Source organism: Palaemon carinicauda, chromosome 19 (genome assembly GCF_036898095.1).
Source record: "Palaemon carinicauda isolate YSFRI2023 chromosome 19, ASM3689809v2, whole genome shotgun sequence".
Lineage (NCBI taxonomy): Eukaryota > Metazoa > Arthropoda > Malacostraca > Decapoda > Palaemonidae > Palaemon > Palaemon carinicauda.
The window spans coordinates 28,104,080-28,131,250 of NC_090743.1; the positions used below are offsets into that span (position 1 = coordinate 28,104,080).

The 27,171-nt window shown below is 42.7% G+C and overlaps 1 long non-coding RNA gene across 1 annotated transcript in view; it reads right to left on the reverse strand.

Moving 5' to 3' along the window:
* LOC137658541 (uncharacterized) overlaps positions 1–17,957 on the reverse strand; it is a 347,029-nt gene extending 329,072 nt beyond the window's left edge. The window contains exon 1 of the long non-coding RNA XR_011047363.1: positions 17,807–17,957. This is a non-coding gene — a long non-coding RNA (uncharacterized lncRNA). The remainder of the gene's footprint in view (positions 1–17,806) is intronic.
* Between the last annotated feature and the right edge of the window lie 9,214 nt (positions 17,958–27,171).

Sequence of the window (27,171 nt, forward strand, 5' to 3'; positions counted from 1 at the left end):
GTAGCCGAGAACGAGACCTGCCGGTTGGAGAGTCTCTCAAGAGGGACTCCCCTGGTAAGCTCTTCCAAAGAACGGTGAAGGGGAAGAGCTAAACAAGTCTCCTCAATGATGTCAAAGTACCTCCTCTGTTGGACACGAGGAGGTGGGAGGAGTTTTTTGCCGGCGCTGGATCGGCTGGAGGAGGCAAGCTCGGAGAGCTGGAGTTCGACCTTGTCTCTGGCACTCTTGACCCCTTGAGACCAGGGCAAAGCCGCACTGGCCTTCGAGGGTTTTTGAGTCCCAAAGACTCGGTCCAAGACCGTGTCTTTGCCCTCACGAGGAGGAATCTCTAGATCAGCAAACCCATTGAGATTCCTCATAAGGGTCAGAACCTGCCAGAACGCATGTTCTGATTCCTGTGGCTCTCCTCCTGAAGGGCTAGCAGCAAAGTCTCCTGTCCCCAAAGGCTCTTCTTGGGGGGGACTCGTGGACGTTTTCCGAGTGCTTGGCTGGCTTCGGTCTAAGCCTTGATGATGACTTCGGCACAGTCTTGGAGTCCTTAGACTCCCGCCTGGGAGGGATGCAGGACTCCAAGAACGATGGTGGGAGGCTCTTCTCCACCCCTACCCGAGAAGACTTTCCAGCGCGAGGTGGGGTTTCCCTCATTGGTGCGATGGGGGAACGCCCCACCTCACGTGACTCCCCTGAGGACGGGAAGTCTTCGTCCGAAGGGTAGGGAGAGAAAGTCTGAGGGGGTGAGGAGGCCTTCCTCAAGAACTTACGAGGAGTCAGCTTCGCCCTCGGAGAAGTTACCACGTTCGAAACTCCTCTCTTTTTTTTCAGGGGAGTAGAAGCTGCCAAGGATTTGTGGCCTAGCTCAGAGAGAACAGGCTTAAAGGCCTGCATGACTGCTCTGTCCCAAACCAAGGCTGCTGGCTGACGGATGCGCTGTCAGATACTCCCTCTGGAGGGAAGGGGATCGACCGATCCCTAGGAGTTACCAAAGGGGGCTTCGCCTGAAAGATGATGAAGGAAAAGAAAAGTCCCTGGACCTTTCCGGAACCTTTCCCCCTGCCGGCAAGCGCGCTGTTCTGCGCTTGCAGGACCTAGCCGCGCGTTGTCCTGAAGCCTCGCGCGTGAGGGGGGGTTGATTATCGCGCTGGGGAGCGTGGTGGCGCTCACGCGATGGGAAATGCCCTGGGTCGCTCGCGGGTGACTGTTGGCGCACGCGCGCGAGTGCGATGGCGCGCAGGGGCGCGAGGTGGAGAAAGCAGAGGGTTGCAGAAGGAAGGTTGAGCGCTCGCGCGCGAAGGTGAATGTTCGCGCGGGCGCACAGGATTCGGCCGAAGAGCCCGTGCGGGCGATGATACCGTTGGGCGCGGGCGCACATGAGTGCACACATCAAGCTGTGGAGATGGGCGAGGGCGAGGGCGCGCGTGAGCAACCTCGTGGGCGCGCGTGGGAAACTGCGCGCGAAGGCGTGCTGGCGAGGGATGGCGTGCAGATGGAGAACGATGGCGCGTTGGTGAACGCTGGCGAGTTGGCGAGCGCTGGCGAGTTGGCGAGCGCTGGCGAGTTGGCGAGCGCTGGCGAGCAGGGGAAGAAATTAACTTCCCTACTGCGCCCAGATCAGAAGATCGTGGGCGCGCAGGAGATCGTTAGTGCTGAGAGCGCTGGCGCGCAGGCGAGCAAGAGAGTGCTAGCGCATAGGTGAGCGCTGGCGCGCAGGAGAACGATGGCGCACATGGCGCGCAGCAAGTTGAAGGATGGCGATCAGGAGAGCGCTGGCGCGCAGGTGAGCGTTGACGCGGAGGTGAGCGCTGGCGCGCTTTAACAGGAACCTCCTCTGTAGAAGAGCGCTTGAGAGAAGGAGAGCGCTGGCGCCCAGGTGAGCGTTGATGCGCAGGCAAGCGCTAGCTCGTAAGGGACGTATGCACCAACCTACGTATACGCCCTTGTTGCCCCGAAGGGACCATTGCCTGTTTTACAACAGGATGTGTTGGCGCCCACAGCGCGTCAGCAGCCAGGAACGGCGACGGCAGGTCAGCAGGTCTTACGGGTGGAAGGTCGGCGTGTCCTTTGTAAGGACAACCTTCCACCAAAGGAGATCGCGAACGATCTGCAGGGGGGTCTAGGGTTGTAGCTGGGAGAGTCGGAGAACGATGGCGAGGTTCCTCTGCGGCGGACTGCGGAGACAATGAACCGAAGAGGCGCCTCCTCACACCCTTGTGAGGTGAAGGAAGGCCTCTACGGCGAAGAGGAAGGCAGGCTTTACGCCTTATGCGCCCTCTGGGGGCCGTGGGGTCAGCGGGCTGACCATCAGCAGTCCTTCGAAGAGGAGTCTCTATGAGTGAACTCCCCCGAGGGGGAGAATCACCGGCAGGAGAGACCGTTGGACTTAGTTCCTCCCTCGAAGGATGAGCAGAGGGAGGAACTAAGCCTTCAGCTACAACAGGTTGATCAGGAGCAGAGGTCTGAGATACAGCATCGGAAGCCTCTGCTACCACAACGTCGACGATAGACAGAGGATCAACCTCTTCCAAAGTCGGCGATTGTTTGACAGCGGCCCCCAACAGGATCATGTCAAACAAGGCTTCCTTGGAGGGCAAACCCTCAAGCCCCAAGGAAGCCCAAAGCTGAAATAAATCATCATTAGTCATATAAAGATTTAAATCCACCCCTGGGGGAGGAGGAGGAGCTGCCTCGCTATGGGTGGCAACTCCCTCTCCCGAACCCCGAGATCGGGCAACAGAACTATGGCCTACGCTACCACTCGACAGTTTCTCGGAAGAAACCGATCAAGCGGGAGCTTCGGAGGAGGTTTGGGCAACGGAAGAAGAGCCCTGGGGATTTTCTCCTTTCAAAGAAACCTTTGAAGGAGAAATATCCCGTCTGGACTTCTTCTTCCATCGCCGAGAAAACCTCTCCCACTGGGAGGTAGACCACTTCCTATACTCACCACACTTATTATTTCTATCACACTGCTGGCCCCTACAATAAGGACAAGGGTGTGAGGGTCCGTATCGACCGCCGACATAAACGTGTCACAAGGGCGGTCGGGTAATCCAGGACACTTTCGCATAATAGCAGAGGCCAACTTCACGCACACCTGTAAAAGGAAAAGCAAAAAGCATTAAATGGCTGTTAGAAAGGCGAGGGTGAAAGCGGACACGTCCGACTACCACCCGAGCCGAGAGCAAAAGTGAGCTTAAGCACAGGTGTGTGTGAGGGGGGGGGGGATAGCAAGCTACCCTCCCTACCCCCCGCTAACTAGCAGTGGGATAGTAAACCCTCGTTAAAATTCTAATGGCTCGTCATTTCAGCTACGCCGAAAGTAATAACCCCTATTAAATAGCGTGGTTTGTATGTCAGTTACGGAACAAAGGGAGGTTAGTGACATATCCTCCCCCAGGGGGAGAGGTGGAGCTGCTTCGCTAGGGGAAGCAACGTCATCTCTCGAGTCCCGATGGTCTCTCGAAAGAGACCGACCGAGTGGGAGCTTCGGAGGAGGTTTGGGCAACGGAAGAAGAGGCCTTGGGTTTTTCCCCTTTCGAAGCAACCTTAGAAGGAGAAATATCCTGTTCGGACTTCTTCCGTCGTCGCGAAAACCTCTCCCACTGGGAGATAGACCACTCCCTACACTTGTTGTTGCTATCACACCGCTGGCCCCTACAAGAAGGACAAAGGGCGTGAGGATCAGTCTCGACCGCCGACATTAATGTCCCACAGGGGCGGTCGGGAAACCCAGGGCAGGTGGGCATGATCGCGGAGGCCAACTTCACATATACAGAACTAGAAAAAGAAAAGACAAAAGCAATTAAATGGCTGCCAAATGACGGCGAGGATGAGAGCGGACACGTCTGACCACCATCCGAGCCGAAAGCGAAGTGAGCTCAAGCACAGGTGTGTGAGAGGGAGGGGTAGCAAGCTACCCTCCCCTACCCCCGGTAACTAGCGGTGTGGGCAGTAAACCCTCGTTAAAAATTAATGGCTCGTCATTTCAGCTACGCCGAAAGTAATACCCCTATCACATAGCGTGGTTTGTATTCCAGTTACGGAACAAATTGTATTTATATTACAGTACTGTATTTATACAGTACATTACTTTATTTTATGTACTGTACAGTATATAATTTACATTATCAATATTATGTAAGGACATCGCTCCCTCCGTCGTTCAGCATTCTCATCGAATTCTCCATTTCATTTGAATTCTCCTTTCGCCACACTGTGGCTAATTGTATATATTTGTTCTGCTCCCTCAGAGCTACAATTTCATGTATTTCTCATTACATTGCATTATTTCATTAACTTGTATTTCAAGTATTTGTATGTGTGAAGAAACACACTTTTTGTGGTGGTTGGTTCTAGCCAGATTGGCGCCAGTGCGCATGCTACATTTCCGTCCGCACTTTGTAATATATTCTCGCACCTGTTTGAATAAACTGTCAGTTGTTGGTGATAGCTCGTCTCACTGTCCTTATAACTGGTGACCCCGGAGTTGAAGTAGCATCAGCGGTTTTGGCTATTAACGGACTCACTACGGCCGTGCTACCTTCTTCTACTCCGTTACCTTAGGCGTGAGCTTCGGCCTTTGGTTACCCCACACCTTGGTGCGTTTGTAAGGCAGTAGGATGAGCTTATCCGACAGTTCAACTTCTCACCTCTTCGCCGACTTGTCGACTGACCACAATGGCGGATTCAACCCGCCCATCACGCCCAACGGCATCGCCTCCACGCCCAAAGTCAAACTGCCGCCCTTTTCTCAACACAACACCGCTTCCTGGTTCCTGAGACCAGACGTACTCTTCCGAGTCGCAAGGCTCAGCGACTCCTGCGCCAAGGCCGGCATCGTTCTCACCTCCATCCCAGAGGAGTTATTCGACAAAATTTCCCCATGGCTCGACGCCCAGGCTGGCCAAGTTTCCTACGACGACCTGAGAACGAAACTAATCGGTATCAACTCACTCTCCATTTCAGCAAGGGCACAGAAGGTCCTGGATCTCGCCGGCAAACCCATGGGTGACACCTCTCCTGTCGAGGCGTGGGACGAGTTGACCGGCCTGCTAATGCTTCCCGAGACCGACAGCAACGGCCGACGGCGCGAGATTAGCCTATCTCGCGAGATTTTCCTTGGACGCCTGCCGCAGGACGTAAGGGCCCAATTCACGGACGCCGACACGCTTCCGATGAACGAACTCCTGTCGAAGGCTCAGAAGCTCCACGAGGCTTCCAAAGCGTCCCACTCGGAGCATCATCATCAGTATCGTCTTCGTTCTCCTCCTTCAGCTGCTCTTCCATAGACTCTTAAGCAACGCCTCCTAATGACGACGACGAGATCAACGCTCTGGCAAGGAGGAAACCACCGCAACCGACACGTCCGAGCCCTAGGCCTAATCCAGCGTGGTGTTTCTACCATCAGCAGTTCGGCAGCGACGCCAAGAAATGTAGGGCACCATGCAATTTCCCTAGAAGGTGACGCCAGAAGCAACCACCTACCACCATCGCAGCTGCAGGAAACCAAAGCAAGAATGGTTTTTATATCCTCGACACTGTCTCCAACCGTAGATTTATGGTCGACACCGGCGCTATGCAGTCAACGTCCCTGCCGTCACAAGCCGACCTAGACCGTGGTCCCAGCAAAGACACCCCCTCGCTTGTCGCCGCCAACGGGTCTCCCATACGGTGTTTTGGGACTAGGATCCTCAGGATATCTATCATGGGCCGTTCGTATTCCTGGCCCTTCGCCATCGCTGACATCAGTCGCCCCCTCCTCGGTGCAGATTTCCTCGCTCACCACGGACTACTCGTCAACGTTGCTGGGAGACGCCTCATCGGCACAGGAACCTGCCGGTTCCCTGCCCTAAGAGCCGGCCCTGCCACAATGTCCATATCTGCTGTAATGACGCAGCCCTACGCCGACCTTCTGCAGGAATTTCCCGACGTTTTCAAGCCCAAGCTCCGCCAATCGCCGGGATCCCGCTCCAAGCACGGGATCTACCACCACATCACGACGACGGGACCTCCTACACACGCCAAATTCCGCCGCCTCCCGTCCCAGAAGCTGAGGGACGCCAAACGCGCCTTTGAGGACATGGAACGCATGGGTATCTGTAAGAAAGCATCGAGCCCCTGGGCATCTCCCCTCCACATGGTAAAAAAGCCTGACGGGACCTGGAGACCTTGCGACGACTACAGTCGCCTCAACCTCATCACAACGCCCGACCACTACCCTCTGCCCAACATGCAGGACCTGACAAATGCATTGCATGGCGCGAAACGCTTCACCAAGATGGACCTTCTCAAGTCTTACTTCCAGGTCCCCGTATTTCCAAAGGACATTCCGAAGACTGCCATTGTGACACCGTTCGGATCCTACACCTTCGGTCTACGCAATGCGGGGGCGACCTTCCAACGCCTAATAGATAGTATCCTGGGAGACCTACCATTCTACGTCTGCTACGTCGACGACATCCTGATATTCTCAAGGACCAAGGAGGAACACCGGAGGCACGTCCGCGCCGTTCTCAAGCGCCTGCAGGAGAATGGCCTAGTTGTACGTTTCGATAAATGCACGTTCGGCGCTGAAGGAGTGGACTTTCTCGGTCATCGCGTGTCCTCGAGTGGGGTAAAACCCATGACAACCAAGGTGGATGCCATCAGGAAGTTCCCGTCACTTACGACCACCCGCAAACTTCAGGAGTTCCTGGGGATGGTCAATTACTACAGGCGCTTCATCCCCAACATCGCACAGACCCTGACCCCCATCGACGACGTCCTGAAGGGAAAGGCGAAGAAACTTAAGTGGGGTTCCCCACAACAACACGCATTCAACAGGACAAAGGACGCCCTCGCAAACGCCACCACCCTGGCATACTTCAACGACAACGCACTTCTGCAACTGACGACCGACGCCAGCAATGTCGCCTGTGGACCTGTGCTGGAACAGCTCGTCGATGGTTCACCACGACCGTTGGCATTCTTCACCAGAAAGCTGAAACCGGCCGAAACAAAATACAGCACCTTCGACAGGAAGCTCCTCACCGTCTACCTCGCCGTCCGCCACTTCAGGTACATCCTGGAGGGCACACCCTTCACCATCGCGACGGACCATCAACCCCTCGCACACGCCTTCACAAAATCGACAGACGCATGTTCCTCCCGACAAAAACGCCATCTCGCAGCAATCGCCGAATTTGGGTGCACCATAAGCTACGTTCCTGGAAAGAAAAACCCAGTCGCAGACGCCCTTTCAAGGATTGAAATCGACGCAATCCACCTGGTAATTGACTACGCCGACCTCCCATCCGAGCAGCGCAATGACCAAGAGACACAGGATCACCTGACGGGGCCATCTACACTCAAGATAACTGCAATTCCCCTCAGGTCGCCAGGAGTAACCATCCTCTGCGACACCAGCACCGGCCGCCCACGTCCATGGATTCCCGCTTCCTGCAGAAGGAAGATATTCGACATCATCCATGGACTTTCACACCCCTCGGGACGCACCACTGCTCGCCTCCTGTCTGAGAAGTTCATCTGGCCAGGGATCAAAAAGGATGCCCGGGAATGGGCGAAGACATGCATCAATTGTCAGAAAAGCAAGATCAGCCGTCACACCGAATCGGGGATAGGTGATTTTCCCCAACCGAAAAGGCGTTTCGGTCACATCCACATTGACGTCGTGGGACCTTTGCCGCCTTCGGGATCTGCTCGCTACCAGCTGACTATCATCAATCGCTCCACAAGGTGGTTGGAAGCATCACCGATGACCGAAGCTACGACCCAAGCATGCACCGAAGCCCTTTTGTCGAGCTGGGTGAGCAGATTTGGCGTTCCTGACGACATCACGACGAACAGAGGCCCCGCTTTCCTGTCAGAGATATGGCTCCCTCTGGCAAATCTGATGGGAACGACACTCTACAGCACCACGGCATACAACCCCGCAGCAAACGGCATGGTCGAACGAACTCATCGCGCCCTCAAGGCGTCCCTGATGGCGAGCTACACCGACGCGGACTACAAATCACGCCTTCCTTGGGTACTTCTCGGCCTTCGCACCGCCCCTCGCACAGATGGCGAGCCATCGCCCGCTGAAAAGGTTTACAGAGAGGCGCTCACAGTTCCCGGCGAATTCTTTCCTACATCAAGCGACGACACACTGCTGGATCACCTTAGGGACATCGCCAGGAATTTCAGGCCATGTCTTAAAACTTACCAGGACAGAACTAAGCATTTCAAGCCGATGAACCTGGACGACTGCGGATATGTTTTCGTCCGCGTCGATGCTCATCGACAGCCACTGACCAGACCCTATCGCGGGCCCTACCGAGTCATCAGTAAAACGACGAAAGCCTTCCTTCTCGACGTGCATGGCCAAGAGGACTGGGTCTCAACAGACCGCGTGAAACCGGCGTTTCTCGAAGGAAGCGACACTGCCTCCGCGGGACCTGGCAGATCCAGAGTGCCACCTCAGAACAAGGCGCCCAATGAGAAGAAAAGCAACAAACGACGGCGAGAGGTAGCTATCCATACGCCAACCGCCGACGCCCCCATTCGTTCAAAAACAAGAGGAGCCTTCCGACGCCCGAAACGATACGAAGACTAGCCTCATCAGCATTCTACGCCGCCTGATGTCTTGGGGGGGGGGGGGAGTACTTGTAAGGACATCGCTCCCTCCGTCGTTCAGCATTCTCATCGAATTCTCCATTTCATTTGAATTCTCCTTTCGTCACACTGTGGCTAATTGTATATATTTGTTCCGCTCCCTCGGAGCTACAATTTCATATACAGTACTGTATTTCTCATTACCTTGTATTATTTCATTAACTTGTATTTCGAGCATTTGTACGTGTGAAGAAACACACTTTTTGTGGCAGTTGGTTCTAGCCAGATTGGCGCCAGCGCGCATGCTACATTTCCGTCTGCACCTTGTAATATATTCTCGCACCTGTTTGAATAAACTGTCAGTTGTTGGTGATAGCTCGTCTCACTGTCCTTATAATTTATTTACATGATTCTTTAATGTTCTAATGATAACATATGAATTTATAGGGTTATAGGGTTAATATACACTTATTGTTAATATATATACATGTACATGTACACAAAAAAATGTACGCATTCAAAAAATAGGGAGGGAACCTACTTCACGGTTTTTCACCTATCACAGTCGGTTCTGGTCCCCATTAACCGCGATTTGTGATGGATTGCTGTATTTACTACAGGAAAAACTTTTTTCTGTTCAAAATGTTCTTCCGCCCATGACTATAATTTTACCCTAAATTTTACCGGATAATAAATGATACTTTGAGTACTAGCAAAACTGGAATTCACTATAAGAAATGGATGAGTGCTGGCTAGTTTGGTATTTTTCTCTATATGTTTAATAGGGGCTGGGGCATAATAACTTACGTATCCATCAATTAAAATGTGAAGTATGTTTCGCTTTAAGTCCATTGTTCACATCTGAGAGACTGAAGGGGACTTACTGCTATGCGTTGTTTCCCATAGTTTGGGGAGCTTTCTGTGCATTTATAATGACATATTTGTAAGGTGGTTTTTCAAACCAATTAACACCTTACAAGTACTTCTTCAGAAGTTCCTGGATGTTGTTCTACAGAAGCCATTTTTCTCTACTTTACCACCATCACATAAAGAAGTCTCCAAGAGGGAACTTAAGGAAAGTACATCAATCTATGGTATTATTGTACTGTATTACAGGGTAATGTAACCTTGGGAAAAAACTACTTCTTTCTACAGAAAAAGGTCCGTTCTCTTCAAAAATGACACTCGTTCCTGTGGCAAAGGAATTGTTTCAGAAATATATATATATATATATATATATATATATATATATATATATATATATATATATATATATATACATATATATATACAGTGAACCCTCGTTTATCGCGGTAGATAGGTTCCAGACGCGGCCGCGATAGGTGAAATTCCGCGAAGTAGTGACATCATATTTACCTATTTATTTAACATGTATATTCGGACTTTTAAAACCTTCCCTTGTACGTAGTACTGTTAACAAACCACCCTTTAATGTACAGAACACTTAATGCATGTACTACAGCACCCTAAACTAAAACAGGCACAAATATTAAAGGTGATTTTATATCATGCGTTTCCTAAACACCTAAAAAGCACGATAAAAAATGGCAACCAATGTTTTGTTTACGTTCATCTCTGATCATAATGAAGAAACAAACTCATTTAGTGTACACATATATGTATAGGTTAGTTTTTGCATCGATTATATTGATTATACAGTACTGTATGTTGATTTTTTTATTACCAATGTTTTAGTTTACGTATTTTTCTTAGGACTTCCAAATTAAATGTTTTTCTTTATGACGCCGCCTGAAACGACGGCGTCATAAAGTACTGTACGCTCAGTAAACAACCACGCTCAGAACAAACAAGGCATTTAACGCGCATGATGATAGTGATAAATAATGATACAGTACAGTATTTACAGTAAAAGCATTTACAAAATATGTTACCTTACAAATATAATTTACCGTATCTACTGTATATAAAATCATACAGTACTGTACAGCACATACAGTATTGTACGTAGCTTACGAGAGAGAGAGAGAGAGAGAGAGAGAGAGAGAGAGAGAGAGAGAGAGAGAGAGAGATTGTTTTACGTACGTACTGTAAATGTAAATTTTAAACATAAAAAATCAATTTACGAGAGAGAGAGAGAGAGAGAGAGAGAGAGAGAGAGAGAGAGAGAGAGAGAGAGAGAGAGAGAGAGAGAGAGAGATTGTTTTACGTACGTAAATGTAAATTTTAAACAAAAAAATATGATAGGTTACAACATGTAGACTTTTAAAACCTTCCCTTTAACTTAATGCATACAGTACGTACAGTACTAAACTATAAAACAGGCACAAATACAGTTTTAGAATGTAAGAATATTAAAGTAAAAAATAAAGATTGTTACTGTACTCACCACGAAAGAAGTTGAAGAAAAACTTGAATGATGATGGCGATGAATTTGCTGCACAGTAGAAATGATGATGATGAAGCTGATGATGTGTTCTACTGTGCAGCCAGGTAGTATTTTACGTCTCTTCAGACGGAGGTGTCTTTTCCTGGGACACCTCTTCAACTTCTTCCTGGGAAACTTCTTCAATTTCTTCCGAAGGCGTACTAGCAGGAGGAACTGGCTCTTTTTTGCGAGGCTGGAAGAACATTGTGATCGGAAGTTGTTGCCGCTGCTTCTTTTTTCGATCCAAGAGCATTTTGTAGGGAGTCATGTCTTCATCGATCTTGTTGCAGAATTGCATCGAGCGAACCATATCCTCGTCCCACTCTTGCAACATTTCTTTCAACTCCTTCACATGGTTGCAGGCCTTGGCAAGCCGTTCTAATGTTAAGCCCGTTTCTTCGACATTTTCTTGGGTCTCTTCCTGGGTTTCACTCTCTTATTCGCTTGCCGATTTCGTCAGGTCTTCGAGGTCTGCGTCAGTTAGGGGCTGGGAATGGCAGTCCAACAACTCGTCGACGTCTTCAGTCGTCATGTCGCCAAACCCGTCACCTCCAATTATGGCAGCCAACTGCACAGATTTGCGTATTGCAGAGTGTTGGATTTCCGACGGAGTAAATCCCTTGTCGTCGTAAACAATCTCGGGCCACAACTTCTTCCAGCTCGCATTCACGGTTGCAGGTTTCATCTCTTGAAGTGCCTTCTGAATATTCTGCAGGCACGTGGCTATGGTGTACTGCCGCCAGTACGCCTTCAAGTTAAAATCTTCATCCTCATCATCTTGGGCAGCATCCACACACGCAACGAGGTCCGCCAAGGTGTTCTTCGTGTAGAGGGCCTTGAACGCCCTGATAACCCCCTGGTCCATCGGTTGAATTAATGACGTGGTGTTGGGTGGCAGGAACTCAACCTGAATGCCCTCATGCGACAGGTCAGTTGCGTGTCCACCAGCGTTATCCATAAGGAGAAGGATCTTGAATGGCAAGCCCTTCTCTAAGAGATATTTGCTGACTTGCGGGATAAAACACTGATGGAACCAGTTGGAGGTCAGCATCTTCGTAATCCATGCTTTTTGATTATGCATCCAGTACACGGGAAGGAGATTCTTATTTTTATTTTTCAAAGCGCGAGGATTTTTCGACTTATAAATAAGCCCCGGCTTTAGCAAAAATCCAGCAGCATTGCCACACATCACGAGGGTAACGTGATCCTTGAATGCTTTAAAGCCAGAGGCTTTGGCTTCCTCTTTGAAAAGGAAAGTTCGCGACGGCACTCTCTTCCAAAACAAGCCGGTCTCATCCATATTAAAGACTTGTTCCGGCTTGTATCCACCTTCGGTGATAATATTCTTGAACGTCTGGTTCACGTAAGTTTCAGCAGCGGCAGTGTCAGCGGAAGCAACCTCCCCATGCAGGGAAACGCTTTTCAGGGCGAAGCGTTTCTGAAACTTCGCGAACCATCCTTTGCTGGCGGAAAAACGTTTCTGAGGCTGGGAATCAGTGGATGTCCCTGGTTGAGGATCATCTGCATCATCATCATCTTCAGCATGGTTGCCGTCGTCGTCTTTAGGTTCCTTTGCAGCAAAATTCTCAATAAGCTCAAAGCCTTTGTTTGGATGGTGTTCGTATCCAAGGCTATGTTCTTCTTCCGGCAGTCGGCAATCCACACAGCTAAAGAACCTTCCATGCGTACGATCGTTTTATTACGCGTTGTAACGACTCGCTTCGCTGATCTGCTAAAGGTGATTGCAGCCGTCTTTCTAATGTTCGCCTCGTCCTTCTTGATATAGCGAACAGTAGATTCGTTGATGCCAAAATGGCGCCCAGCGGACGCGTAACTTCTACCATCTTTTAACATATCGAGAAGCGTAACCTTCTCAGCTATCGTCATCATCCTTCGGTGGCGTTTAGGCTCACTACCAGCCTTAAGAGAAGCAGAACGCTTGGGAGCCATTACAGTAGGATTTGACAAAAAGTTCAACTTAAAAAAGTCGCACACAGCACAGATTCACAAACTTAAGAACGTCTACTCAGCGATACGCGGGAACAGAGAGTGGACGATCCGGGCCCGCGAGAACCTAGATGCTGCGGGTTGGAGATGATGGCAAAACACCAATCACAGGCTAGATAACAAAACTTGAGTTCTGATTCGTCATCTATCAGCGCTTGAACCAATCACAACCCGTCTTACAGTATATGATGCGTAGGTTACCAACTCATAGAAGATGCCCCGCGCATACCGAACGTACGTAGAATAATAATAATAATAATAAATAATGATAATAATACAGTACAGTACTGTAATAATAATAATAATAATGATAATAATAATAACAATCATAATTTTATTAACAACAACAACAATAATAATAACAATATTTAATAGCTTTACGTATGCTACAGTGTTTTATTCTTTTGTAGGATGTGTGTGTGTGTGTCTCTCTCTCTCTCTCTCTCTCTCGTACGCTTATTCGAAATGTGATTTTTGCAACAAAGAATATTATTGGATGCAGTACTGTACTACGTACGTATACATACAAAAGATTCATGGAAAAGAAGCACATCCATTACATTTGTAGTACTGTATGTACAGTAGTATTCAACAGCAGCCTTACACCATTCTAATATGGTATGACTGCATCTGATTTGCATTTCATGTTCGATTTAATTTTACTACGTACTGTATACAGTACTGTATTATCGTATGATCACATTCTCTTTTCGTGTTTTATTTCTTTCTGTGCTGAATTATATATCATATGTAATGCAATGAACAATCAGTAAGAGCAGATATTACTAATTACAGTATTAATGGAATTACAGGTAACAAAATATCGTATTTGGTTGTCTTCAGATTTCGCGGTATTTTCGAATTTTCCGGAAAATCCGCGATATGTATATATATATATGGGTTATGGAAAAAACCCGCGAAGTGGTGAATCCGCGATTGTCGAACCGCGAAGTAGCGAGGGTTCACTGTATATATATATATATATATATATATATATATATATATATATATATATATATATATATATATATATATATATATATCCACCAATAATGGGGGATGGGGTTTTTGGTGGGGAAAACATACAGGGGAAACAGTATTTAATGGTAAAACAAGCCTTTTCTTCTCTATACATCACCTTCTTGGATGTATAATAAACCGATGAAAAAGTACACTAATTATCTATACCCTATACTAACTGTATATTTTTCACTTATTTGTTGACATTCTACGGGTCAGTTGTAGTTGCTCTCGTTCGTTCATTTGTACATAGAAGTTTTCGACCTTCTGCGCATAAATTCCTCCCACCTGCGCATAAACTCCGCCTCCACTAATAGGATTACTTCTTCTCTTATAACCTCTCCCCTTTTCCCCTTACGTCATTTTACCCGCCACATTCAAGAATACGACTTCACCTAGTTTACTCAAGTATTTTATTTGATTCAGTACAGCTATACCATTCCTTTTATGTAATACCCTCGTATACATAATACTTCTGACCCTTGAATTACAAATTTTATTATCCCATATCTTAAAATATCACCTCATTTTATATTCCCATTAAATATTATTTATCATACACTCCATTTTATCTTTCTATATTACTTTTATACATTTTGTTATTGTCTTGTCATGCCCAGATTTAACATAAGCACTTGCTCTGGACAAGTTTCCCATTCTAGTTCATTCATGTTTACTCTCTAGATTCCAATGTTTTTCCGTTAACCAATCATGAACCCGTATGTATGGAAAGTTTGCACAGGGGGGGTTAATACTTCCCAACACCCACCTTCCAACAAAGCCTTTTCCAAGGAAACCTTTGTCCAAGTCAGGTCTTTGTTAGTTCAAGTGAAGTCTTTTTTGCGTATTTTACGATGGAAGTTATAGAAACTTGTAACGACTGCAGTATTACATACTTGAAAGTATTTCGATGAATTCTTTGATACGGCATCCAATGTTGATAATTTTCTTGAATCTAATAGCCCAACGTTTAAGATAGCTAGGACAAAGAAGAAACGGCGATGTGGATATACAGAAGTTAAGACGTCACAGTCACAACACCCCGATGACCCACAAGTTTCGTCGTCCCAGTCATAAAAGTAAGTCATTAATTTCTTTAATTTTAATGTGTTAGTTTTACTAGATTTTGAGCGTGATCAGCTCAACATTACCGCTTGCCAGTACATATGAGCTTGATGTATTATTTTCCTGCGAGCGAAGCGAGCCAGTGGCAGAACAAGAACCATTATATTTAGTGTTGCTAATATTAACGTAATTATCGTAACATTGCTAATGTTGGCGTGCGCAACTCAACATTACCGTTTGCCAGTACTTGTGAGTTTATATTTAAACATTTTAACAGAAAATATATGTTTTCCTGTAGTAAATAACGTGATTTACCCGGTTTTCCCTTTCATTTCAACCGCAACATCAACAACCAGTTCGGCTACTTGAAGTTAGTCGAACTGGTTGTTCTGTTTGTTTTCGGTTGAAATGAAGGTCAAATTCGGTTAAATCATGTTATTTACTACAGGAAAACCTAAACTTTCTGTCTGAAATGATAATTTGGGTAAATGTGTAGGAGAGCTCCGCGGAAGATCTTGAAGAATTTAAACACCTACAATTCACTATTATATCATATAGAACGCTTATATAATAGTCAATATATGAGCAGCTTCTATTTAACGAAGATATTCGTGTGTATAGTTATGTTTCACTTGGATTTTTTCTAAGTGTTTGTTTTTGTTTACTGTGTGATGTCTTGGCTAAAATGAGCTGTTTCACCGCCTTACTGCGTATGGCAGACTAGTTCTCAATGCTATTCTAACCAATAACAGGTGTTTTCTTGACGTCACACTGTTTGAAAACCAATCATGGCGGTTTTTACAAATCTAGCCAATGCTGACACTTATTACTTCACTTATCCCTGCTATTTTTCCACCAGTTACCACAGTTTACGTGAGGTTCCGCGGAGGAATATTTTTGCACGTCTCGGATCTCCCTTCAAACTGAAAAGCTCATTTTGCCGTGAAGTATGGAGCAATTAGCAGGACCTTCATCCCGTTCCAACTGTGTCACTTGTGACAATTGCTTTATTTCTTATGGGGATTTTTGTGTACATTATTCAGGGAAAGTTGATTTGCTAATTGCATTTGCTCAACGTCATGGTTTGATTTTGGCAGAGAAAAAGTGCCCTAATTGTGAAAATGTGTGCCGTATAGATTACAACAAATTAGCATTCCATGTGATCGTAGTGTGGTTACTCGTGGGAAAAGGAAGAGGAGGTGCAATTTTTTCGTGTCTTGTTTCAAAGGTACATGGTTTGGAAACGCAAAGTTAGATATTGAGACTAATTTGAAGTTTGTGTTCCTTTTTTTGCAAAAGGCGTTTTCATTTGAATTTGTTTCGTTTGAACTGAAACTCAATAATCACACTATCGTTAATTGGTGTTCGTTTTGCCGTGAGGTGCTTATTTCTTGGGGTCTGAGACGTTCCTGAGAGTTACTGTGGCCTTAAGGGGGGGTCGCAGGGGGGGGCGGAGCCCCCCCGGTAGGCCTAGGTAGGGGTACATGGCCCCCAGGGTAGGGTAGGTAGTTGTATTAGGTTCTGTAGTGCCCCGAAAAATCACTTTTCTCCTCCTCCCCCCACCCAAAAACCCCGCTTCCCACTGGGGTCCCCCATAATTGTAGTAGTAGGTTTATGCTTACATTTTCTGTGTAAGAGTTAGGTGGTTGTAGGAGGATTATCTCACAGTTTCAAGGTAACTGTAGCTCTAATTTACTGTTTTCTTTCGTTTTCTACTTTTAGAAACTTTTAAATCGAGCGCGGAGGTCTCCTACACAATTATCTGAAAATTATCTCCGTTCAGTGTAAAACTATTGTTACTAATGTTAAATTAAAAACTAACCGAAATAATGCATCACAGGTCCGATTCTGACTTATTTTTTTGGGAACACCAGCATATTTCAACTGCAAAGCTTCTGTAAAGATTGCACCTCTACAAAAAAAAAAAAAACTGTTTCAATCATAAAGTAAGGAATTATTTGTGATTTACTTCTCCATAATGTAAGGATTTCTTTATGATTTACTTTATCATATTGTAAGGATTTATTTTTCATTTACTCTTAGTTTGTGACCTGGGAAGGGGGGGGGGTCTGACTAGCGGTTGTGAACTGGAATGGTGGGTCTAGGGGCTTGTCCCCCAGCTAGGGGTTGTGACCTGAGAAGGGGGGGTTCGAGGGACTTGCTCCCGATTAGGGGTTGGGGCCTGGGAACTACTAGGTTAGGTTAGGTGGGCTTGTTAGGTTCTGTACCCTTTTACAAATCTCAAAAAGTGATAAATAATCACGTTTGGCTTGTTTTCAGCCACTTACAAGAACTATATATTTTCCCCATTGGTTAGCTTTTGCTTATTTTGCATTTCTGACCATTGTTATTGCTGCAAATCATTCGTTTCTAACATTTCCCTACCCACATAAAACCGGTTTCCCACTTGAGTCTCCCATAATTTTTACAAAATGGAATTCAAAAACTCATGAACGTGTGGTTTGCCTCAAAAATCATGGTCAGAAATGCATAAACAAACGATAACGAGTAGAAGAAAAAAAATATATGGTTCATGTATTTCGCTAGAAATCAAAGTACCACATATTTACCATTTTACCAAACAATAGCCTATTTCCTTTAATGGTTGCCATGCCAATGACCATAGCAGTTGTGACGACTGTTTAACATTTCAATAAATCCTAGCCTGTGTAATATATTCAAACCCGATTAGTCTATTATCAATATTCATATTTCACTTACCACCGTTAGAGCCTATGACATCGAATCTTGCCGTTTCGAAGAGGGGTTCTTGTAAAGAAAGATATGAATAGTATGAGAGGCACATTCACTAGACAAAAGTAACAAGTGACTGATTCACTAATTGATGAGTGAATTCAGGGACACTGATTCAAGAATCAGTCTTTCTGTATTCTGTGAGTCTGCATACTCGGCAACATCAAGCGCTGAACTCCACTGAAGTCTGCCTAGTCCTATAGCATCCACACTTTCATAGACTTTACAATGATTGTAATTTTTATATAGATATCACGTGGAAAATAAATAATAAAACACCCATATTAATTATTTATTACTTTTTATTACATTTTAATCGACATACATCATCTCTTTACAAAGTGTGGAATTTATTAACACTCGGATTCCACATTCCACACTTGATCAAGATGTGGAGCAGATTAGCCGTATCGATGACGTAAATTCCACGTTTCGGCTGCCCTGTGAGTGATGACTGATTGACAGTTGACTGGACTCGGGAGCAGTGTTGCCAGATTTTCTAGATGAGAAAAGGCCAACTTCTAATCAACTGCAGCTTTAAAATGCCAACCCATTATCAGAAAAAGGCCAAACATATGGCATTTAAGGCCCACCTTTTCCATGATAATATCATTGTCTTTGTGATATTATTAAAGGCAATTTTCAAAAAGGCCAGCCTAGTAACCCTGCTCTGGAGTTAATATTTAGTACAAAAGATTTGGCAACATCCTCACTATGTTTAATAACTTCCCCCCCCCCACCCCTTCCCTTTAAGATCCCAACCTACTTAGAGGACTACAATGATTTTTTTTTCCAAGTCAATCTGTTACCCCAGCCAATATCTTAATTTTTTCATGGCTTAAGTTTCCGTATAAAGTGACACTATTTAAGTGACTAATTTCCTAAGTTGTGTTTTTTTTCGAGTGGAGTATTAGGAATTATTGCACAAATTTTACCACGAAAGGGAAAATTTTCAATGCTCTTATAACAAGAAAAGCAGGACTGGAGGAATATTGATGTCCAATATCAATCATTAATTCATAATATTTAATATTTGATAGTTTTTAGGCGTCTACAAAAGCTGAAATCTTATTGTAGTTTTCTTAACATTTTCCGTTTGTTTATAGTTTACGTGGCTGATCATGTTGGTTTGGAAAATTTGTCCCTGATATAATGTAGATAACTGAAATTAAATTGTATTTCTTTAATAAAGTATGCGAATATTAACCCTTATGCTTTGTGGGTACACAAATAAATGTGCTGTTGTTCTAGGAGGCATGTAAGGACAGTGAGACAAGCGTCACCAAGATCAACTGATACTTTATTCGTGTGTGTGTGTGTGTGTGTGTGTGTGTAGATTGCCATGCATATAGCATGACACGGGCTCTTGCCGCTGGGCAGCCCGTAAGAGGACTGGATTTGTAAAGGGTATACTCCAAGGAGTAAAATTTATATTAATAAAAGGAACGTTAGGTAAAAATAGGAAAAGGAATGTTAGGTAAAGGATAGGTAAAGGAAATGAGATGTAAGGATGATGAATGAGGGATGGAATGGAATGGTACAAGACGTGACAAGGGGTAGATAGTAACCCGAAAAGGGGGTGACACTTTATTCGAATGTGCACGGAATTATATTACAAGGTGCGGACGGAAAGGTAGGATGACGTTGGCGCCAAATCAGATTGAAGCGCCCGCCAAAATATATGTGTTTTCTTACACTTACAAATATATGAATTCTGGGTTTACAGAAACATGTTATGAAATGATACATATATCAAAATGTAGCTCTGGTAGAGCGGAATATATATACATAGGAAACCACAGTGTGGCGAAGAGAGAATTTAAGTAAATAAGTAGTCTGTCGATTTTCTGGACGACGAAGGGATCAGTGTCCTTACAAGTACTCCCCCCCCCCAAGACATCGGGCGGCGTAGAGGGCTGATGATCTTCGTATCTTTTCGGGCGTCGGAGGGCCCCTCTTGTTTTTTAACGGAGGGGCGCGCTGGCGGTCGGTGTAAGGATCTCTTCCTCTTGTCGTCGTTTGATGATTTTTCTTTCGTTGGGCGGCTTGTTTTGAGGCGGAACTCTGGATCTGCCAGGTCCAGCGGAGGCGGTGTCGCTTCCTTCATCGTGGCCAGATGATGAGTCGGCGAAGAGGTGAAAAGTTGATATGTCGGTTAAGCTCATCCTACTGCCTTACGTTCACCGAAGTGTGGGAGAGCCAAAGGCAGGCTCGTGCCTAAGGTAACGGAGTATGTAGAAGGTAGCACGGCCGTAATAAGTCCGTTAATGGCAAAGCCAAAACCGCTGATGCTACTTTCAACTCCGGGGTCACCAGTTGTAAGGACAGTGAGACAAACGTCACCAAGATCAACTGATACTTTATTCGAATGTGAACGGAAGTATATTACAAGGTGCGGACGGAAAGGTAGGATGACGTTGGCGCCAAATCAGATTGAAGCGCCCGCCAAAATATATGTGTTTTCTTACACTTACAAATATATGAATTATGGGTTAACAGAAACATGTTATGAAATGATACATATATCAAAATGTAGCTCTGGTAGAGCTGAATATGTATACATAGGAAACCACAGTGTGGCGAAGAGAGAATTTAAGTAAATAAGTAGTCTGTCGATTTTCTGGACGACGAAGGGATCGGTGTCCTTACAGGCATATTTTCTTCAACGCCTTTGCAACTTCCCCTCAAGCAATATTGTAAGCGTATAATAGAGTTGACGTTGCTGTTAATTGTAGTTTTATATATATATATATATATATATATATATATATATATATATATATATATATATATATATATATATATATATATGTGTGTGTGTGTGTGTGTGTGTATATACAGTATATTTGTGTTTGTGTGTAATATAGACTAGTCATTACATAATATGAGACTACAATTAAGAATATAATTCTGATTGAGCACTATTGCATCAGACACCAAAAATTCTATAGGCTATTGGAGATTGGTTCATTTGACATTAGAAATCTGCCAAGAAATTACTACTTGCATCAGTGAGTTTTTTCTATCACTATACCGCATTATGCCCAAATTTTATAATGAAGTAACATTCTTATGTGGCATAACTGAAGACCTGTGTTAACAAACTGCAGATGATTCTATAGGATAATGATTTGGCTATAACAATTATTCTTTTTTGTATAAGAATCTCTTTCTCCGCTTACATTATGCTAACGCGAATTGAAGTCTTGAATTTGTACATAATACAATAGGGTTTATACGTGAACCAATGATGTGTATGAGAACTTATTTGCTTCATTATGTTCAATATCAATTTGTCCTTTAAGTACGATATGTAGATGTACCAATATATCAAAATCAAGTACTTGGAAAAAATTACGTAACTCTCATTGACAACCTTTTGTACATCATGTCAACGCATGCAGCTTGATTAGTTGATTAGTGTGCGTGAGAGGGAATACTTTAACGTAGTGAAATGGTTTGTGTATCGCTGTAGCCTACAAATCAGGCCCACCCATACTAGGTTAGGTTGCTTTGGACGATCAGACTAAAGTCTCCCACCATTACCAATCCGCAGTGGCCAGCGTGGTGATGAAAAGTGGCAAAACCCCATACATGAATATGGACATGTCTGAGGCCTTTGTCCTGCAGTGGACTAGAAGAGGATGTATTGGTTGTTGTAGTGTGTAAGCAGTAGTACGCTTGCACATATATCTTATCAGCAGTACGTCGACCTCCATCACATTTACATTACCATTCTCTCTCACTTACAACTACCATTGCTTATGCAAAATAGTAGGGCCCCCTTTTTAACACTCCTAGAAATCCGTCAACAAAGTAATATCTATGTTCCGTGAAATAGGTCCTACATTCTACCATTCTAATTATACTTTTCCTTGCCCATCCTTGCTATGTAGCAGAAAAAGCAAGTGTATGCCTATGCCTACTCTATTGAGGCTTCCACCGTTTTTCTCTCCTTTTCTTTCTTAATTCTACTTTCCCCTTGATACACCCACAGGGTTGTGGTGGCCTATGTGGGTAACGCCCATTACTCTTGATCGCCATATTGGGGTTCGAGTCCCGCTCAAACACGTTAGTTACTTTTGTCGCTACAACCTCGCCATCCTTGTGAGTTAAGAATTGGGTGTTGATGGAACTAATAGGTCTACATGCTGAGTCATCAGCACGGATTAACTGACACTCCCTGGTCCTAGCTTGTGTGGAGAGGGGGCTTGGGCGCTGATCATGTGTCTGTAGGGCATTGTACTTGCTTGCTAGGGCAATGTCAGCCGCTTTCCTCTGTCATTCCTGAGCGACATTTACCTTTAAAACATTGCATCTTCTTCCCCCACTTCCAACCCAATGACCTCACACACATCCCTTCTCACCACATCCATCCATCTGATCAGCTTACGTTCCATATTCCTACCCTTCACTGCCATGTTATTAGTTCCCTTCTTATTGCTTAACCATAGTATCTCAGACGAGCTTCCGTAGCCATATGCCTTTTCTCTTTACTTAGGTCATTAAATATCTTTGCGGAAGTGTAACCCAAACCACATCCCTCCTTTCCTTTATAGATTATAGCATATGAAAAGGCATAGATCCATATAAGAGGAAACGGCCTCTCTCTCTCTCTCTCTCTCTCTCTCTCTCTCTCTCTCTCTCTCTCTCTCTCTCTCTCTCTCTCTCTCTCTCTCTCATCCTGAACAGTTTGGTTGTATTCATGGATTTTTTTGCCTTTTCAAGACGAAAAGGACACTCTATTGCCCAACATACTGTGCTTTCAGTCAAATAGCTCTTTATTGTAAAAAAGAAAAATATATCTCGGGAATTAATCATAATCATATATGAATATAGGTTGAAATTCAAATAACAGATGTAGGCCTAATCTTGACACCAGGATTCTGTCACAATGGCAAGGATGCAATGAGTTAACGTTACTGAAATTATATCACAATGAAACATTATATGTGAGACTATTAGACTAAAATCAGACTTTAGGTATTACATAATCATGAGCACGTTACACTCATATTTCGTTTCTCAAATAAACTTGTTCCGATTGCCCTTAGGTTGTTACTACAAGTTTCAACGTTCAAAGCTCTTAGTAGAACACACACACAAACAAACACACACACACACACACACACACACACACATATATATATATATATATATATATATATATATATATATATATATATATATATGTATATATATATATATATATATATATATATATATATATATATATATATACTGTATATATTAATCATCATCATCATCAGCCTAACTATATCATAGTCCACTGCAGAATAAAGGCCGCAGATATGTCCTACTCGCATCTGCTCGAAGTGTTTCTATGCGAATTGGCTCAGTTCGTCAATCCATCGTCTTCTCTTTCTTTCCATGCTTCTTATATAATCTCTAGGGTCCCATTCCATCCATCTATTATCTTCCATTCTCATTATATGTCCTGTCCACATACTGTATAATTGACTTCACTTTAGCCCCTTATTATAATAATTTTTAGATACAAAATTTCAACTGTTTCCTATAATGATAAATATGAGATAAGAGCTAGTTGTTACATAAATCCTTTAACTTATACATAAAGGAATGAAACCTTGTGCAGAGCAATTACCAACAAAAGCCAGTTCGCACCCCTGTCTAAGGGGCTTTCATAATCGTGCTGAACCAGGGCCGTGCCCACAGAAACTTAACACAAATGGACACATAAAAAATTATTATTATTATTATTATTATTATTATTATTATTGTTATTATTACTATTATTATTATTATTATTATTACTATTGCCGCCATCACTGCATTTCTTGTGTGTACACTCACAAATCTCTATCAATCTCATAGCGCTCACCCAAGTGCGTTTACGTTTTCCAACTTATTCTAGTCCTGAACAAAGAGGATTCCAGCTGATACTATTAATACTATCTCATAATATATATATATATATATATATATATATATATATATATATATATATATATATATATATATATATATATATATATATATATATATATATATTGGTTAGGACTCAAGGTATCACATTAATATTTCAAGGCAATGAGCATTAGCCCACACATTTTTTTCTTCATATTCTATTAACTTAGTTATGTGTATATCAAAGTATTGTTCTCGTTGTCGCTGTATAATTTTCATAGTGTTCATATACAGGTTACATTTTCTTATCCCTAACAATGATTTAGAATTATATTAAAATCCCTTATGTCCCCACAGAGAGAACCAGCAGTAGACACATTCAGCCGGTGTTATGCCACCACGGTCTATTAGTTTTGGAGAGAGAGAGAGAGAGAGAGAGAGAGAGAGAGAGAGAGAGAGAGAGAGAGAGAGAGAGAGAGAGAGAGAGACTCTGCTCTATCTCAGATCTAATCTTGAAAATGTAACTCGTTTCCAAAGTATAAATATAACTTAAACATAGTATCAACTTATGGCCATGATTAGCCTACCAAAACATTTAATGAGCTGATTTTTCTCCTGCAACATCGAACATTTTCTATCTAACAAGACCGGCATATATTTCACCAAGCAGGTGATTAAAAAGGACAAAGTTTGAAACTAATGCAACACTTAAACACGTTGCTAAAGCTCTATTTATGCAGCGTTAACGAAGCCGTCAGCATCCAGCGGAGACTGAGATTACGAGTGCTAAGTAGGTCAATTAATTCAATAGTCAGGCGGAAATAAGTTGATTAAGCTAAAGGAAATTTAGGTATAATGACATTAAATTTGCATGCTTAAAGTTCTACGCCTTCGACGAGTTATGTTAGGGTATAGGCAATATAGATGAACAATGTATTTGCCTAAAAACACACATTATATATATACACACACACACACACACACACACACACACACACACATATATATATATATATATATATATATATATATATATATATATATATATATATATATATATATATATATATATAATGTGTGTTTTTAGGCAAATACATCGATATATATATATATATATATATATATATATATATATATATATATATATATATATATATATATATATATATATATATATATATATATATATCATCAGCCATTACTCGTCCAATGCAGAACAAAGGGCTCAGACATGTCTATCCATATGCGTCTGTTTATGGTCATTGTGTGCCAGTTCACCCCCGCAAACTTCCTTGGTTCGTCGATACATCGTCTTCTCTTCCTTCCCCTGCTTCACTTGCAATCTCTAGGGACCCATTCTGTCATTTTAATGTCCATCTATTGTCTGTCATTTCTATTATAAGTCATGCCCATGTTCATTTCTTTTTCTTACAAGTTATTAGCCTCTGTACAATGGTCTTTCACTATCTTGGGGTAGAGTTCTCATGCTTGAGAGTACACTCGGGCACACTATTCTATTTTATTTCTCTTCCTCTTGTTTTATAAAGTATTTTTATGGAATATATGTGAAATGTTTATTTCAGTGTTGTTACTGTTCTTAAGATATTTTGTTTTAATTGGTAATTACTTTTCTTGTAGTTTCCTGGGCTATTTTCCTTGTTAGAGTCCTCGGGCTTATAGCATCCTGCTTTTCCAACTAGGGTTTTAGCTTAGCAATTAATAATAATAATATCCTCTACTTTGATTTGCTCTTGTATCCATGTTGCTCGTTTTCTGTGTCTAGTGTTAACCCCATCAATATTCTTTCCATAGCTCTTTGAGTTTTAACTAGTTTATGTTGTAAGGCTTTAGTACGGCTCCAAGTTTCTGATGCCTAAGTTATAACTGGAAGGATTAAATATGTTTCTTTTATGAAAGTGTCAATTTACTCTTCAAAATCTCATTTTCTTTACTAAATACTCTCCATCCCATGTTTATCCTTCTTTTAATATCGGTCTCGTGTCTTGGGGAAACACTTACTGTCTGTCCTTAGTATATATACTCTTTAACAATCTCCAGAGGCTCGTCTTTATCTCCTATTTGTTGTCTCTCGGCATTTTCATTGAACATTATCTTAGTTTTACCCAAATTAATTTTGTCCTACATTTCTGCTTTCTCTATTCAAATCTTCTATCATCTTTTGTAATTCCCACCATGATTCACTAAACTCAACTAAGTCACCTGCAAATCTTAGTGTTGTTAAGGTGTTCCCCATTAACATCAATTCCCACATTTTCCCAATATAAATTCTTGAAAGCTTCTAGACATGCTGTAAACAGTTTAGGAGAGATTGGGTGTCCCTGTCTAACTCCTTTCTCACTCGGAATTTTTTCACTATCTTTATGTACTTTTAGGATTGCCGTACTTCCTGTATAAATATCTTCAAGTGTTCTAACATAAGATTCTTCTATTCCTTGTTTTTCTTGAGCTTTCATTACTGCTGATGTTTTGACAGAATCAAATGCTTTCTAATAGCACATAAATGTCATACATAGTGGATATGGTCAATTGTTGAATACCCACTTCTAAAGCCTGCCAGGTCTCCTGGTTGATTTAAGTCTAGCTGTCTTTCTAATCGACCTAATGTGATATATGTAAATATTTTATATATTACGGAAAGTAAACTTATTAGGCTGTAATTTTTCAGGTCTTTTGTGTCTCCCTTTTTGTGAATTAGTATAATGATGAAATTATATATATATATATATATATATATATATATATATATATATATATATATATATATATATATATATATATATATATATATATACTGTATATATATACACACACACATATATATGTATACAATATATATATAAATAAATATATATATATATATATATATATATATATATATATATATATATATATATATATATATATATATATATATATATACAATATATATACACACACACACACATATATATATATATATATATATATATATATATATATATATATATATATAAATTATATATATATATTTTATATATATATATAAATATATATATATATATATATATATATATATATATATATATATATATATATATATATATATATATATATATATATATAAAGGCTGGCTTGAGAAAAAATAATAGTCAATGCCCCACACAACCATGCTTTGAACTCTCATTAGCTTTGTGCTCTCCTATCCCATTGACTTTGCTCTCTCTCTCTCTCTCTCTCTCTCTCTCTCTCTCTCTCTCTCTCTCTCTCTCTCTCTCAATGTACGTGTGTGGCAGTGACAGCGGAATTAATCTCTCTCCCGTCACCCTCTTATTCCATCGCTTTAGAAACTGCCAATTCCAATGACACGTTGGCTGTAACCAAACGACAAAATCCAGATTATTTTTTATTGTTTGCTGCGCTTGATTTCCGCTGTTGCCTTCCAT